Consider the following 18,773-nt stretch of genomic DNA (forward strand, 5'->3'; position numbering starts at 1 on the left):
TCAAAAGCTAAAAGCTTGCTATTTTGTAATTTGGGCTATTATTTGAGCTTGAAGATGATTAATACATAAAATACATGCTACTAGGAGGCATATTTCACGGTGGATTCTGTGCCACGATGGATTCCGTGAGGTTTTACGGTGGATTCCGTAAACTTTAATGACCGGGGCTCATACACAAAGTGGATTCTTTGTGCGAGAAGTTGATGGGGACGCCTATCCTTTTCGAGCGTTTCATTAATTTAGTGTGTACATGGGTGATTCCATAGCGGGTGATTCTGGAAAATGCATATTAAATTAATAAACGTTTATGAGTTTAGAGTGCACACTCGTAATAAATTAAGGTTAGGATTGATTTCTAACCAGTTGATTTATTTATGTAGCTGAAGACTGCTAGGTATTCACTTTTGTCGGTTTAATTGTATTATTTTACTAAGGATTGTGAATGCTTCAGTTGATGTGTAGAGATAGCAGCAGTGGCGGAGGAAAGCATTGAAGGATAGCAAGTATTCGATTTATCATTTATATTTTGATGGGCGCATACCTTTAGGCATGGCGCCTATATTTTGTCGTGCCTATTTATTGAGGCGTTGGATATTTATTTATTATTTTGTATGCGCATGGGCGCACGATTATGTTATTTGTACTTGGACATTGTATTGGGTACACCTGACTCTTTGGGCACCGTCCATTAGCTTTATTTCTATTTTGTGCTAAAGCAAACTCAAAAGCTAAAAGCTTGCTATTTTGTAATTTGGGCTATTATTTGAGCTTGAAGATGATTAATACATAAAATACATGCTTTGTGGAGCGCTCACACAAGGCATGGGGGGAGATTGCACCCAATTGGTCTCTTGTTCATGTCGTGCATGCTTTTTACCTTGAGTTTTGTGCAAAAAGCAGAGTTCTTTTGTTCTTGGGGACCTTCCGGCATTCACTACGCAACCATACGGCATCTGATCTACGTACTAGTGGTATCAGAGCGAAGCTGAGATCAAGAGCTTCTAATCGCTACCCATCTTGTGCGAAGGCGGAGCTCCTGGAACGATCGAGCTCTACGGTCAATCTCATCACGAACAGTCGATACGGGTGGATTTCTGGCTATCAAGAACCTCTGTTTCCATCTTCAGATCACGAAGGACCGGCCTGCAGCAGCGGAGGAGCACTCCTACATCCTCTCATACAAATCGTGGAGTTTCAGAGAGATAAGTCTTCTAATCCACAAGTTTAAAAGCTTAATCAAGCTTCATATGCTTAATAAGCTTGGTTTAAGCTTAAAAAGCTTAAATCTTCCAAATCGTCAATGACTGGTATCAGAGTATGTCCACGTGAATTTCGGCGGCTGAAAAAACCGCCCCCCCCCCCCCTAAAATTCGCCGTTTCTATCCATTCAAGCTATAAGCTAAGTCACTTAAGCCACAAGTCACACAAAAGCTCCCAAGTTCTGCAAGTCTTCCAAGTCTAAATCCTGCAAGTCTGATAAATCAACCAAGTTCTGCAAGTCTTCGTACTCTACAAGTCACATAAGTCTGGAACTTTGCAAGTCAGACAAGTCATTTGAAGTCAAAACTGACTTCTGTTCAAAACTCATAGAAGGGCTGTTCCTGCGGAGAAACTCCAAACTACAAAGTTGTTCATTGGAAGGTACTGTTCGCATACGCAGGTTTGCTGAACCATTTTTAGCACGCGCAGAAGATTAAAACGCAGAATTTTCAAAGATTACAAATCCCGCAATAGCCAAAGACGAAGATTGTGAAAGCCACACACAAAAATATATAAGCCTTGTACACCCGATCTTGAGCTATGCTCATCCCGCTAATTTGATTTTGAGAGTGTGAGGTCTTTTGAAGTTTTCCAGGATGATGGAATCACATATGGATGATTTAATGGCTGAAGGCGATCTACCTGAACTTACGATGGAGCAAAAGCTAGATTTAATTATGATACAGTTGGATGAAGAACAACGAGCTAGGCAAGCATTGCAAGTTCAATTGGCTAATTTACAAAGATCGACTACCGATAAAGAGGAACCTCAATCTGAAGACCTTATTCGATGTACCATCGATGCGACTCTCGAAGCTCAATCCATCCGCAAGGAAACAAAGATAAGTAAAAGAAATTTCAAATTTTGTACTTTCAATGGCACTCGAGAGGGAAAAACTGTTCTTGCATTCATCAGTTAGTTTGATGACTACTTTCATGAGGAAACATATGCAGAAAAAGATAAAATCAAGTGTGTCACTAATCATTTAGTGGATAGAGCATCTCTTTGGTGGACCGTGGTTCGTAAGAGTATAGATTGTCCCACTACCTGGGAGAATTTCAAGAAGAAGTTTATGCAGAATTTCCTTCCTCCACAATTTCATGAAAAAGCCATAAAGCAATGGGACCTTCTTCAGCAACGAGATCGTGAGCCTATTCCTCAGTACACCGAATGCTTTTGGAATGCATTACTCCAGTTACGCATGCTTGAAGACGTACCTGAAGCGACACACAAGCGCAAGTATATGTCTGGATTACTTGGGCATTACTACGCTGAAGTCAATATGTTCAAGCCTGCAACTCTTGAAGATGCAATTTCATTAGCTCATGACACTGAAGACAAGCTTCGAGGAAGAGACAAGCGTCCACAACAATTCCAAGCCAATGGTAACTATGGATCTAAGCAATTCAACTCAAATTTTAGAAGAATTAATCAAGGTCGTTTTCCTTCATCATCTTTCCGTAAGACTTGGGCAAAACCACCTGCTTTACCATCCAATACCATCCAAAACCCCAAGCCAATTCCACAGCCAAATCCTAATATTCCTAGACTTTCTGCCATTGCAAACAATGTAATCAAAGCCAAACCTATAGTGTGTTATAAATGTCACCAACCTGGACATCTAACAGCCAATTGCCATTCGAAGAAGCCACCTATCCATATCAACTATCTTGGAGCAATGGAAGATGACGAACATGAAGAAATGCCTGATTTCACGAAAGATGAAGACGACATTACTACTCCTTCGGATACTTTACCAGGTATGCCAACTCCACATTCTTTATTGACAATGAAATGTTTAGTGCATGGAAAGGAAAAGATTATTTTGCATGATGATGGTAGTACTCATGATTTTATTTCTACAAATCTAGTGAAAGAGTTGAAATTACAGACTATACCTACGCATTATCGCATTAAAGCAGCATTCTTAGGCACTAGGTATAATGAAACATAGGAAGTGCATGACTTAGAAATTCAAATTGGTGAATACACTGAAAGAAGGAATTTTCTAGTTGCACCATTATAATCTAGTGATATCATTTTAGGTATGCCTTGGCATCATCAGCATAACCCTGATATAGATTATTCCACTCATTCAATTAATATTAATTTTCAAGGAAAACATATTACATTATATGGTATGCATGCATCGAATGCTTTTCCACTGCTTTCACATACTCAAGCTAAACGTGCATTATGCAAAAGTAGTAAATCTTATCTCATTTGGGTGAATGAACTGCAAGTTAAAGAAAACCATATGCACCCTAGGCATAAAGAATTTCCTGCACACTTTAAAGACTGTTTTGCAGAAGATCTACCACCTGGTTTACCTCCTTCACGTCCAGAAGACCATAAAATAGATTTGATTCCTGGTACACAACCACCTTGTAAAGCACCATATAGGCATAACCAGATAGAGCAAAAAGAAATTCAAAATCAAGTTGAGGAATTACTAAATAGAGGATTGATTAGACCTAGTAGTTCTCCATTTGGTGCACCTGTTCTGTTAGTAAAGAAGAAAAATAATACCTATCGTATGTGCATTGACTATCGTGCTTTAAATAAGATCACTGTAAAGAATAGGTATCCAATTTCTAGAGTTGATGACCTTATGGATAAACTACAAGGTTCTGCCATATTTAGTAAAATAGACCTTAGATCTGGTTATCATTAGGTAAGATTAGATAAGTCTGACATATTCAAGACTGCATTTAGGACACAATTTGGTCATTATGAATTTTTAGTGATGCCTTTCGAATTGACTAATGCACCTGCTACATTTAGTAGAATGATGAATCGTATATTTTTGAAATATCAACATTCACTACAAGATATAGACCTTATAGCGACGTTTAAAGCGACGAAAATACAAACAACAAAATTTACCCCCGTCGTTGCAAAAAGCGTCGTTATTGACGACGCCATAGAATCGTCGCTATATGCGTCGCATTTGCGATGTATATAGCGACGCATATAGCGATGGTTGCAGAGAATTTGCGATGCTCATAGCGACGCCAATAGCGACACGTACAGTAAATTTGCGACGCAAATAGCGATGGTAACAGAGAAAAAAAAAATTGTGGTAGGGCAGCAAGCTGCCCTGCCACATATAGCACTGTGTGCTGTATGAGAGCCATACAAAATAGTTTCTGCACTGCTGCATACAAAGCGTTTGCAAACAAAAAGAATGTAAACTGAAATCATAAAACTGATACATGAAATAAATACATGATCGCATAAAATGCGATTGGTAAAATCATGAAACGATATCACTAATACATAGAAAATGTCTACATAGATTGGGCGACTAAAAACTAAAGGTGTGTGAGCTCTAAGGATCCAAGGGCGAGCTACAAATCCTCGTCCCCCGAAAGCTCGTCCCGCTGCAAAGGAGCATCAAACGGATTCTGTAGAAAAAGAAACAACATATCAATCCACCATACAATAATGCATTCAAATATCTCATGGTAACTACGGATAAGAAAGATGAGTGACTTACAGGGTCGCCGCGTCTATACAATCGGTCGATCAATGCCCTGAAACCGTGCCTCTCTGCATATCGAGTCTCAAGGCCTTGCGGATCGCGATTTGTAACGGAGTGCTGCAAAGAAAACAAAATGCTAACTGTTAGAAACATGATTGTCAGTACAAAGAATATCTCAAAAAAACAAATAAGCAAAACAAAAGAGAAACTTACAAAGTCCTCCAAATATGTCCTATGGCCGCCACTCCCAAGATGATGCACCGATCCGGCCTCAATTCATGCCCTCGCCGCCTCCCGCTCTACTGACTCCAACGTCCTGGCAAATTTGTAGCCTCCTCCCTCAGTCGGCGCCAGTCGTTTGCATCTAACCACTCCGGCTTTGGAGCCCCACTCTTGATTGCCTTGCGTGCGTCGAATAGTCTATGTGACATGTATGCACGCATGCAATCCATCATCCAGCCCGTAGAGAATCTATCCACTGCGGGTGGCACCGGGAACTCCTCGTGCAAGGATGCTACTATGTAGTCCTTGCTCCCCTCCGGTATGTTCCTCCAATGATCCAGGACATTGTGCCGAAAAACTTGTTGGCACAACTCCCTCATGCGAGCCATCACCCTCCTCTCCTCATCATTCATGATGATGGCTCTTGACCTGCTATCCACTAGGTATCCATAACCCCTAGGAGTCTGCCTAAGATGGGCCCTCTCCCATCTCCGTCCACGCTCTTGGGCATATCCAGGAGACCCCTGTACATCCGGTGTACCGACGGGGGTACCCTCTCCCGGAGTGCCACTCAAAGGGGTGCCACCAAAAGGAGTGCCACCAAAAGGCGTGCCATCTACCGACGGCTGCGCAAAAGCCGGAGTAACTCGAGTGGACGTCCCCACAGGTGTGACAAATCCTGGAGGTGACGCAGCTCCAGCTGAACGACGAGACGGAGACACCACGTCCGTGTCTCCACAGCAGCACCCCCCTGATCCTCCTGCAGTCGCAGTCCCTCCCTCTGGCCCAAGTCGCGAGCGTCGAGATCGTCTGCTCGAAGCTGAAGCATCTAATCGCGCTGAAGCTGATCTAGCAGAGCGCCCTGACGAAGAACGAGACAGCTCCTGATCTGCCATCTCTCTGAATCTCGCGAGCTGATCTGGAGACATGCGTGCCATCATGTCCTGAAACTCCTCATCGCTCATCCCTCGACTCATCCTGAAAATGTCGATACCTGCACAGATAAAAAATGATGTTAGAATAATCAATTTAAACTATACAAAGCACATTAATATAAATCATTTTTGAAAAATCCCTCTTAAAATGCATATCTTATCTACCTTTATGGAAGATCTAAACAACGAATTGAGCAATACAATTCTCCAAGAATGAAGTATTCTATGGTCCCATGTTAATCTCCTGACACAACTTTGCATACACTGGAAGGTCGATAGACATGTCACCACAAAAGAACGAGTCTGCCTCGTTCTCAAAATATTCTACGACTTCTGTATTTCCATCATTGTTAGCCGATGCGGGCTCCAAGCTTGCGGTGGCCTCCACCCCTTGTAATATCGATCCCTCTATTTGCATATTTTCTTCATCTATGCCTAGAACATCTCTTAGATCATATACTCTCGCACCTCGAGGAGTTGAAGGTATAACATACCACCATCGAGGTTGTCGGGGGTTTGGATAGAAGATTACCTGTTCACAAACACTTACAAAGCGAGTTCAAACCATTGTGACATAAACCATGTCGTATTACAATTAGCAAGCAAATGACTATTTGTACCTGTTCACAATGGGCCGGAAACACAAAGGTGTTGCGCAAATCCATCCATTTTTTTTCGGAATCTATTTCGAGAAATCCAGATGGACCTCGTCGAACTGTTGCTCCATCTCCTCCAAGTACCACTTTGAACCACTGCACATCGAATAGTATCATGGAGAAGCTACGGTAATCCACCGTAATAATACTTTGCAAGTTCCCAAAATACTCCATCTCATCCACAACCGTGTTCGGATCCGTTGCTCGTCGCCGGCTCTCTTGCTCAAACCTTGCCATGACACCACAGTCCATTGTGGAGCGCATTTTGTCAATACGCTCCACCCGAAAATGCCGTCCGCGCGACCACACTGCACTATATATTTTGTACTGCACATTGAAACACTCAAATTAGATGTAGCAAGCAAATTTAGATACGACACATTCTAAACCCCTCATTACCTTTGGACTACATCCCCTCGAGAACTCCCACTCCTCCATTGAGACATCTGTCCCTTCGCTGGATGCTGCGGTCAAGGCTCCATGCAACCATCGTGTTGACATAAACCGTGGCATCTCCTCCATGCCTTCGGGATATCGAATCGGTTGGTGACGCGTACTGTGTTGGAATTCAGCTCGCGCTTCCTCTCGATCTTGCCTTGCAATCTGGTACTTGGCGAGCCACATCTCCATGGAGGCATGGTGCAATATACAAAAGCAATTCACATTCTCTTCCATTGAGGCATCCATTCTTTTTTTTACCCCATTTCCAACCACCACATCTCCAGTCAGCCTATCATCGTCCTTCAGCATCCATAGCATTTCATTGTCTGGTTCCACCGTTGGTAGCCATTGTGAGATATGCACTAACGCCTCTGACACCAACCAACCTTCCGCCATGCTACCTTCCGAACGAGCTCGTTGTCGCACAAAGCCTTTCAGAGTTTTCATGAAGCGCTCTAGGAAGAACATCCATCGCGTATGGACAGGTCCAGCAATATCCACTTCGTCCACAAGATGCACAAGAAGATGAACTTGTATCGTGAGCATGTATTTCTCAAAGAGACAGACCGTCTCAACTGCTCCCCGCCTTGCGGATTCAATAGAGGACATCTTAATCTCTTTCTGTGAGATCCATTGCACCAAAGTCGACAACTTGTAAATGGCCCCGCGAATTTCTGGAGTTAGGCATCCCGTGATCGCGATCGGTAGGACAAACTGCCACAAATGAGAAAGCATTAAGAATAATGGTCACTTTTCAAATTTCAAAATGTCCACGCTAATTAAAATCCATTCTGTTCACAAACCTGACATATCTTATGCCAATCATGGGATTTTAGCCCAGACATTTGGTCATCTTTAGAAAATGCGGACATGAGAGAACGCATCATACCCGTCGGAGTGCGGATAGACTTGATTACTTGCTTCACAATGCGCTCTTCTTTGGTAGACAAAACCCAGGGAGCGCGAGGAAGCTGCACTCCCCCTTCAGCACTCGACTGCGGCCAAAGCGCCTCCATCTTACCTACCTCCTTTAAATCCATTCGTGACCCTATAGTGTCTCTCTTTCCTGTGATGTGGTCCCATAGCAAGCTACCCACATTTTTGAAAATATGCATGGGATCCAACAAGTGGTTGACCTATAAGTGGGTCCAATATGGCAACTCGTAGAAAATCGAGAACCGTTGCATTCCATTTGGATGTGATTCCGGGTTTACCATTTTCAGCTTGTACCAGCTTACAGCGTTCATACGTGTTGGAGGTCGTCCAAGAAAACCTTCCCTGAGTTCATGATCCTCCGGCAAGAAAGCGGCGTGTCCTTGATATACCATCTTCTTCATGGTTCGTGACCTTCGGGAGTCTAACTGTGGCCCACACAATGGACATGCATGATAACCTGAGGTAACCAGACCTACAAGGCGATCCAGACCTAGTGAATACTTGATTGAATGAAATAAAATATAGATATTACCAGCGAGAACAAAGGTCTGCTCACCTGAGCACTCTCCCAATCTCGGAAAGTCATGCATCGTCCACATGAGAATGGCTCGAATGTTGGCTGACCGACGACCATCGCGCCTGCTCATATCTTGCACCGTGACCCCCTTCTCCCACAAAATCTTAAGCTCATCGACTAATGGACGAAGATACACGTCCATATTTTTTACTTTGTAACGGCCCGGGACGAGCAAGCTAAGGATGAGATGTCCTTTCTTCGTAGAAAGCCATGAAGGGATGTTGTAGTTGACAAGCACTATAGGCCACACACTGTAAGAAGTCGAGCGCAGACCGAATGGGTTCACACCATCCATGGCGAGACCGAGCCGAAGATTCCTTGGCTCTCGCGCAAAGCTTGGGAAGGTAGAGTCAATGTGGCTCCATGTGCACGAATCTGCTGATATTCGTTGAACTCCATCCGTGGACCTATTCTGCACATGCCACGTTGTCAAGCTTGCCATGGCAGACGTGTGAAACATGTGGTTTATGCAGGGGATGAGCGGAAAGTGTCTGAGAACTTTTTGAGGGATGGTTTGCCCTTGCAAGTCCTGTCGATACCTGTGAGCACCACACTTTGGACATGTCTCCATAGTCTCGTATTCATCTCGAAACAATATGCAGTCGTTGATACATGCATGGATGTTATTGTAGTCCATGCCAAGCTTCCGTAAAACATGTCGTGCATCATCACGAGACTCAGGCATGGTATTTGCAGGTGGCAATATATGATATTTCAATAACCTGAAAAAAATCATAAAACACCTTGAAAAAACACAAATGTTTGCAATAATATTGTTTTAAAAAAAAATCAATGAAGCCTGTGTGCAAGGTACCTGAATAACTCAGTCACACTCGTATTGCTCCAACCGTATTTTGCTTGCACACTTAAGAGTGCAAGCAATGTCTTCAACTGAGATACTCGTCACCCATCATATAATGGTATGGATGCTTCCTCTCTAAGCGGGTCAGATGTCTCAACATCCATGGGAATCAATGCATCGATCATTGCCTCCATCTCAGGCTCCAAGATTGTAGGCAGGTCGGGAAGGTTGTCTGTCTCCTCTGGCATTGACGGTATAGATGGGCCTTGCGAGTGGTCGATTGGCTCCTGCAATCCATCCATCGCACGTCCACGAACTCTTCTAATTGGCCACAAAGGGTGCACTCCCCCTTGGGTCGAGACATCAACCCCCTGGATACAAAATTTGCCAACAAGACCCAATCTTATTGTGTATGGTTTTCAATTAGCTTGAGAGTACAATGCATGAAAAATGCTAACTTCAAATTACCGTTTGCTGAAAATCCGCAATCGCCTGATCAATGATCTCAGATTGAAACTCGCCAAATCGTCGTATGTGTTCTATAGACAATCGGCGTTTTCGTCTAATTGCCAACTTGCATTGAGAGCAAGGACATGGGACACGCTGATTAAGATACGTCTCGCGGTCTTGAACAATAAGACCTTCTTCGTTTGCCATCTTATCTACATTACAGCAAACGAGGCTTAAATGGATAGCTTTATGGAGATGTACGTCAAGTTGCAAGTTGACCATAAATCTTGCATTATATATAGTAGTTGAGAGATTTTCCGATGTTATATCTCGGCCTTGTATCATGCTCAACGATTTGTTTGTCCCGGTAGATAATTATTTGTTATATCTCGGCTTTGAGTATAAGTAATCCATTTTAAAATTAATGCGCGCCATCTATGAAATTTTATAACTATAGTAATAAAATTTATTTCAACCAATTCTACTCATAGTCATAAGACCTGAGAGAAATGATCCTATACTCAATTTAAGGGTTTCTTCTTCTATAACAATACTTTTGGGTTCATTTTGATGAAGTACGTGGCCCATGGCAAAGCACATTGCATACCATTATCAATAATTCTATTATCTTAAATTTCCTTCCCCTCCCTCTCCTTCTCTTCCTCTCCCTCTCCCTCTCTTTCTCTCTTTCTCTCTTTCTCTCACCCTCTCCCTCTCCCTCTCGTTCTCTTTCTCTCCCTCTCTCATTTCCTTCCCCTCCCTCTCCCTCTCCCTCTCCCTCTCTTTCTCTTTTTCTCCCTCTCCCTCTCTATCTCTCTTTCTCTCTCATTTCCTAAACAAGCAAAAAATAAAGTGATTTAAACATCCTCCAAGCAAAAGGGAGAGGGAGAGATACAATGCACTCTCCCTCTCTTTCTCTTTCTATCCCTCTCTCATTTCCTTCCCCTCCCTCTCCCTCTCGCTCTCTTTCTCTCTCATTTCCTCTCCTAAACAAGCAAAAAATAAAGTGATTCAAACATTAAACAAGCAAAAGGGAGAGGGAGAGAGAGAATGCACTCTCCCTCCTTCTCCCTCTCTTTCTCTTTCTCTCCCTCTCTCATTTCCTCCCCTTCCCTCTCCCTCTCCCTCTATTTCTCTTTCTCTTTCTCTCCCTCTCTCATTTCCTCCCCTTCCCTCTCCCTCTCCCTCTATTTCTCTTTCTCTTTCTCTCCCTCTCCCTCTCCCTCTCCCTCTCCCTCTCCCTCTCTTTCTCTCTTACTCTCTCATTTCCTCTCCTAAATAAGCAAAAAATAAAGTAATTTAAACATTAAACAAGCAAAAGGGAGAGAGAGAGAGAGAATGCACTCTCCCTCTCTTTCTCTCCCTCTCCCTCTCCCTCTCCCTCTCCCTCTCCCTCTCTTTCTCTCCCTCTCTCTCCCTCTCCCTCTCCTTCTCTTTCATTTCCTCTCCTAAACAAGCAAAAGAGAACGATTTAAACCTTCAACAAGCAAAAGAAAGAGAGAGGGAGACTCACCAATGAGATATGGCGAGCGTGGGCGGCTTCTCTTTGCAACGAGGGCTCCTCCTCTCCTTCGCGAACAACGAGGTGGCGGCGGCGGCGGCGGCAGCAGCAAGTCTCTTCCTCTTCTTCTCTCACAAAGCCTTCGCTCTCTCCCTCGCTCTCTCCCTAGCTCTCGCTCTCAAAAGGCGAAACAAAAGAAATGAAAATGGCGCTCGGGTTTTGGCCGCGTTTTTTTTCCTGCGGCATCGCTATTTGCGTCACAAATGCGACGCAAATAGCGACACAAATAGCGACGCCAATAGCGACGCCGATAGCGACGCCGATATCCGCCGTCGCTAATCGGCGTCGCTAATTGCCCAATTCCTTGTAGTGATTGTGTTATTGTATTCTTTGATGATATTTTGGTGTTTAGTCAAAATGAGAAAGAACATTATGAACATTTGTCCTTGGCTTTTTAGTTATTAAAAGATAATCAACTGTATGCTAATTCGGAAAAGAGTGAGTTCTTTAAAACAAAAATTGAATATTTAGGTCATATCGTATCATCAGATGGTATTAAGGTTGACCCTTAGAAAATAGAAGCAATATTGAATTGGCCTATACCTAAAAATGTGCATGAGTTACGATCATTCCTAGGTCTTGCTAGTTTCTACAGAAAGTTTGTGCGTAATTTTTCATTACTTGCTTTGCCTTTGACTAAACTTTTAAAGAAAGGTATTGTTTATCATTGGTCCGATAATCAACAGAAATCCTTTGACTTATTGAAACATGCATTAACCCAAGCTCCTATATTACAACTGCCTGATTTTAATAGACCATTCTTTTTAGTAGTGACTGATGCTAGTGGATCTGGAATAGGAGCCGTACTTATGCAAGACAATCATCCCATAGCCTATTCTAGTTGTAAATTGAAACCCTCCGAACTTAAATATTCCACATATGATAAAGAATTATTAGCTGTAGTACAAGCCTTAAGACAATGGAAACACTACTTAATGGGTTCTGAATTTATGATTAAGACCAATCAACAAAGTATTAGACATTTACTTAGCCAACCCCAAATATCTGACCGACATATCAAATGGGCAGCCTTTATTTAGAGTTTTCATCCGATCATTCAATATCAATCCGGTAAAGAAAATGTAGTGGCCGATGCATTAAGTAGAAGACTTGCCATTCATAGTATTTCTGTTATATCATTTGATTCTTTAACTCCTATGAAAGATACTTATCATCAGGACATTACTTTTCATGCTGATTGGAATAAATTAGTTCAAAATAACTGGATTCCTATTGATTCACTGTCTTATAATGATGGATTCATGTTTTATGAAAAGAGATTATGTATTACAGTTCCATTCAGATCTTTTATTTTGAATGAGATTCATTGTCCTCCATATCAAGGTCATAGAGGTATCATATCTACTTTACGTACATTAACTGAAGATTTTTATTGGTCACATATGGACACTGATGTATCTAACTTTGTTTCTGAATGTTTGATTTGTCAAAGAGTTAAGAGACATCATGGCAAACAGTATGGATTACTTATGACTTTATCTATTCCATCAAGACCATGGGAACAAATTTCTATGGATTTTATTACTGGTTTACCTAATACTAAAGCTAACCATGATATGATTTGGACTGTAGTAGATAGGTTTAGTAAACAAGCATATTTCATTCCATGTAAGAAAACTTTAACAGCATCACAGGCAGCACAATTGTTTTTGAAAACTGTTTTCACTAACCATGGATTACCAAAAGTTATTATTTCTGATCGTGATTCTAGATTTTGTAACAACTTTTGGATTACTTTGTTTTCTAACCTAGGAACAAAAATTGATTTTTCATCTGCATTTCATCCTGAAACTAATGGACAAACAGAAGCCACTAACAATACTATTCTAGATCTTTTATGTGCTTACACTATTTCTAAACCACAGACATGGGATACACATTTACATTTATTGTGGTTTGCATATAATAATACCCCACACACATCTACAAAGAAAGCACCGTTTGAAGTGATTTATGGTTATAGATCGTCTACACCTGTTGCATCTTTATCAAATAGAATTCAGAGTGCTGATGATATTGCTAGTATGCACACTACTATTTTTGATGAAGTTAAAGACATGATTGCCAAAGCCCAGCAATCATATACCAAGCAAGCCAATAAGAAAAGACAAGCAATGAATTTCAAAGTTGATGACTATGTTTGGTTGAGAATAGAAAAACATAGATTACAAAGTGTAGATAGACATCCAGTTGTCAAATTAGCACCTAGATTCTATGGACCATTTAGGATCATTCACAAAATTAATGACAATGCATTTAAGTCAGAATTACCACCTCACTAGAAAATTCACAACACATTTCACATTAGTTTATTAAGACCCTTTAGAGGCCAATTACCTGTACACACTGTTTATGAAAACCCACCTTTGTTAGAAGAAGAGAGTGAAATACTTGAACCTGAAGCTATCATAGACACTCACTTTATGACCACTAGAACTGGCTGAAGATATTCTAGATATTTAGTCAAGTTTAAGAACCATCCTGTAGAGGAAGCCCAATGGATGCATGCTAGAAACTTAAATGCTTTCCCCGCTCTGCTAGCTCCACATTGAGCTAATAGCAATTGAGGTCAATTGCTATCCCACCGCAGGGGTATGATGCCAGGAGGCATATTTCACGATGGATTTCGTGCCACGGTGGATTCCGTGAGGTTTTACGGTGGATTCCGTAAACTTTAATGACCGCGGCTCATACACAAAGTGGATTCTTTGTGCGAGAAGTTGATGGGGACGCCTATCCTTTTCGGGCATTTCATTAATTTAGTGTGTACATGGGTGATTCCATAGCGGGTGATTCCGCAAAATGCATATTAAATTAATAAACGTTTATGAGTTTAGAGCGCGCACTCGTAATAAATTAAGGTTAGGATTGATTTCTAACCAGTTGATTTATTTATGTGGCTGAAGACTGCTAGGTATTCACTTTTGTCGGTTTAATTGTATTATTTTACTAACGATTGTGAATGCTTCAGTTGATGTGTAGAGATAGCAGCAGTGGTGGAGAAAAGCATTGAAGGATAGCGAGTATTCGATTTATCATTTATATTTTGATGGGCGCATACCTTAGGCATGGTGCCTATATTTTGTCGCGCCTATTTATTGAGGCGTTGGATATTTATTTATTATTTTGTATGACATGGGTGCACGATTATGTTATTTGTACTTGGACATTGTATTGGGTACGCCTGACTCTTTGGGCATCGCCCATTAGCTTTATTTCTATTTTGTGCTAAAGCAAACTCAAAAGCTAAAAGCTTGCTATTTTGTAATTTGGGCTATTATTTGAGCTTGAAGATGATTAATACATAAAATACATGCTACTAGGAGGCATATTTTATGGTGGATTTTGTGCCACGGTGGATTCCGTGAGGTTTTACGGTGGATTCCGTAAACTTTAATGACCGGGGCTCATACACAAAGTGGATTCTTTGTGCGAGAAGTTGATGGGGACGCCTATCCTTTTCGGGCGTTTCATTAATTTAGTGTGTACATGGGTGATTCCATAGCGGGTGATTTCGCAAAATGCATATTAAATTAATAAACGTTTATGAGTTTAGAGTGCACACTCGTAATAAATTAAGGTTAGGATTGATTTCTAACCAGTTGATTTATTTATGTAGCTGAAGACTGCTAGGTATTATTTTACTAAGGATTGTGAATGCTTCAGTTGATGTGTAGAGATAGCAGCAGTGGCGGAGGAAAGCATTGAAGGATAGCAAGTATTTGATTTATCATTTATATTTTGATGGGCGCATACCTTAGGCATGGTGCCTATATTTTATCGCACCTATTTATTGTGGCGTTAGATATTTATTTATTATTTTGTATGCGCATGGGCGCACGATTATGTTATTTGTACTTGGACATTGTATTGGGTACGCCTGACTCTTTGGGCACCGCCCATTAGCTTTATTTCTATTTTGTACTAAAGCAAACTCAAAAGCTAAAAGCTTGCTATTTTGTAATTTGGGCTATTATTTGAGCTTGAAGATGATTAATACATAACATACATGCTTTGTGGAGCACTCACACAAGGCATGGGGGAAGATTGTACCCAATTGGTCTCTTGTTCATGTCGTGCATGCTTTTTACCTTGAGTTTTGTGCAAAAAGTAGAGTTCTTTTGTTCTTGGGGACCTTCCGGCATTCACTACGCAAGCATACGGCATCCGATCTGTGCACCAGTCATGCTGGTCCATGCAGAGAGTTAAGTCCATCCCTTAACCTCCCAGGTAAAAAGGAAAGGTAATATCACGTCCATGCATGATGATCACCAAATCAGAGATATCATCACTCATGAAATAATATGCATGTATGAATGAATCCACCAAAGCATAAGCAACTGAATCAAATAGAAGCCCATGATTATGGTATTCCTCATAAAAAACCTCATAGGCTGCAATTGTAAACCCTTTATCTTCATCTTGATCATCATCAAAATTGGCTTCAACATGACTGTCTTTCTCTTCTTCATCTGAATATTCAAGTACCACAAATATCGTTGCACTCTTTGCTCTGCACATATCTTTGTGATTGAAATACATCAATTCAACACATTTATAACATAACCCTTGAGCATGCAACTCTTTGATTTGATCACTGGTTAATTGTCGCACTTTATGAGTTGTAGACCCAATGTTGCCCATATCATCACTATACAGATTAGCAATAGAATAATCATACTATTATCTATGGTACTCATGAGAAGCATATGGCTGAGAAGTATATGAATGCTGCACATAGTCATATTGCTATCCATATAGGTATTGGTATCCATGAGAGAGTGATTGGCTATACTCATTGATGTACATATTTAGCAATGATTGCAATAAGTCTTGTTGAACTACTACATCAACCATGGCAATTGATACAACCAACATATACTTTTCATATACATGTGCTAAACTCTCTTACAAAATAATATTACCATAAAGATTGATAAGAGCTTCCAAGATGCATGGCTGTACCAATTGATCCATATGAGATATCAAATGTTTGACAAGTGCTCGTTCTATCAAGACAGCATCTATCACTTTAGCTACCATCATGTTGCATCAAAATCCATAAGTGCATATGCCAACCATCAATCATTTCAAGCATGTGAAGAACTTAGTTTGTTTAATTCTAATGCTCTTATGATGCTCATAATATTTCTATTGGATGCCACTTGCCTCCTATAAGACACTTTAGAGTCAATATTGCCTTGTGGTACATGATAGGGATCAAAACCATGTGAGAAATACTCTTGCTGAAACATCTCATGTTTCCAATCTGAGTCCTCATTGTATTCCTATTGTGTCCAGTCATAGCTTGCAAGATGTAGAAGAATAGTATGCTTCTTACTGCCAATTTCTAACCAATGTAGCCTAGATTCATGTCAAAAGGTCTTAGTTGACTGACAACACATGAAAACACCTAAAATGACCTACTCATACCATAACAAAATCACACTTCACTTGAGACCCCAAGCTCAATATTGTAAATCCAAGAAATTTCATTGCTCTACAAAAGATTGTGTATATGGATCATAAAAATCTGTAGGTGCTAATGCCAGAACTGAAACTTGTAAGCTTTAGCCTCATCACCCAAGCACTTGAAAAACCTTGCCCATGCCTCAAAGGTAGACAATTGGGACAAATATGAATCAGTAATCAATAAGCAATGTGTCAATTCTATTGTAGAATTTCAAATCAAACTTGTAGCCTTTGGAGCTTATAAATGCCGAAAATTTTGGTGTATATAATGGTTGCAGAACATGATATTATGTCATACTAATCATATTTTTTGTCTCATCCAATTGTGACTGTATAGTAGCTTCTTCCGTGTGCCCAATGCAAGATACTAGATCACCAGCAAAGATCATACTCTTAGTAATGCCCTGAGATAGCCAATTGGATTCCCAAAGTTGAAACACCATTAACCCCCATGCCACACCTCCACCTGTTGAATACTCAAACTTAACCATGTGTGCATTCCTTTTTCAACATCTGAATGGCAGTTGGCACTGTTTACACAATTTTTCATTGTGTCATCCACCTGTGCGCAATGTCTAGAGTACCTCTGGGCACGGTCTTCTGTAGCTTCTTGGAAGCTCAGGGCTTCACACTTATGATGTACCTCCCATCATACATAGGGATATCAAAAGCTCAAACATTCTATTGGATAGTGGATATATTGCCAGGATTTTTGATTTTGGGCTTTCAACACGTGGTCCTACTAAGGTTGATTCTGCCTTCAAACTATCCTAAGGAGTAGGTTGGCACACATAACAAATGAAGAGAGGTCTTCAATTTTTTCTTTGATCTTGAACTTGTGGAGTAAAAAAAATTGAAATCAAAGAGTAACAAGAGGAGGAAAATCTGATTCTAGATTGAATCAGGACATCAATTAGTACTGCCCTTGAACCTTGATGGGAAAATCTTTTCTATTCATCTCCTTGTCCACAAGATGCCTAATTGATGCATTTGAAATGCTATCTATGATGATAATTCTTTGAAAAAATAGGTCAACAAAATGGTGTAGGATATTAAATTCTCTTTCCTTTAAGGATAGTAACCCAGGCTAGAAATTTTCCCTTCAAGTTGACTACAGCATAAGAAATGATTTGCCACTGAGCAACTCTTGTACACTCTTTATTAAGGACCTATTAAATCTGTAATCAAGACTCAACATGCTTTGGGGGTAGTTGCCACATGTACAACTCAGCTATGTTTACTTACTTAGGTTGCTTTGAGGTGGTTGCTAGAATTGGTAAGCACTTGCATTTCTGATGTCAATGTCTTGATTGCTTATGCTAGCTGCATTTATTTATTCAAGTTAATTCAAGCTATTGAGTGGTGTAGAGAAGCATCAATCCCCCTCATTTTTAGAGTCATTTGAAGTAGATAGACACAATGTAGACTCATTCGTATCATTATTTGTAACAAGCTGTCTCAGCACAGGTCATATCTCACAAAAGAGCTATGAAGATAGAATGAAGCCCTACTTACTAATGTTTGCACTCTTAGCTTTCCAGTAGGCCATTAGAAGCTCCCAGATAGAGCCAAAGCTATTCGTGCAATCAATGTGTGGCACACAATCAAACTTGTATAGTATGCTACTATCTTGGTATAGCTAAAGGCTAGTGATCGTGTGTGGCATAAGAGTCGTAAAATTGCATAATATGCTACTACTCTATCATTAGAGCAAGATTTGGGGCTCATCTCTTGCTCACAAAAATCTACCTATATGTGGCCCATGGAAATATGCATGTATGTGATCCAAACCATGCTATCTCTGCTTGTCCTTGAATCGGGTTACCCTCCTATAGATCACCATCCATTCTGAGGCTCACGACTTTTGGCATTTGGTACCAGGTACAAGTACTACTCGTTTAGCAGATATTGTTGGTATTACTTCATCAACTTCTACCACACTTTCTTTTGGGCCA

The sequence above is a fragment of the Lygodium microphyllum genome, chromosome 21 (assembly GCF_053477565.2).
Source record: "Lygodium microphyllum isolate KBCC chromosome 21, Lygodium_microphyllum_v1.1.10, whole genome shotgun sequence".
Classification (NCBI taxonomy): domain Eukaryota; kingdom Viridiplantae; phylum Streptophyta; class Polypodiopsida; order Schizaeales; family Lygodiaceae; genus Lygodium; species Lygodium microphyllum.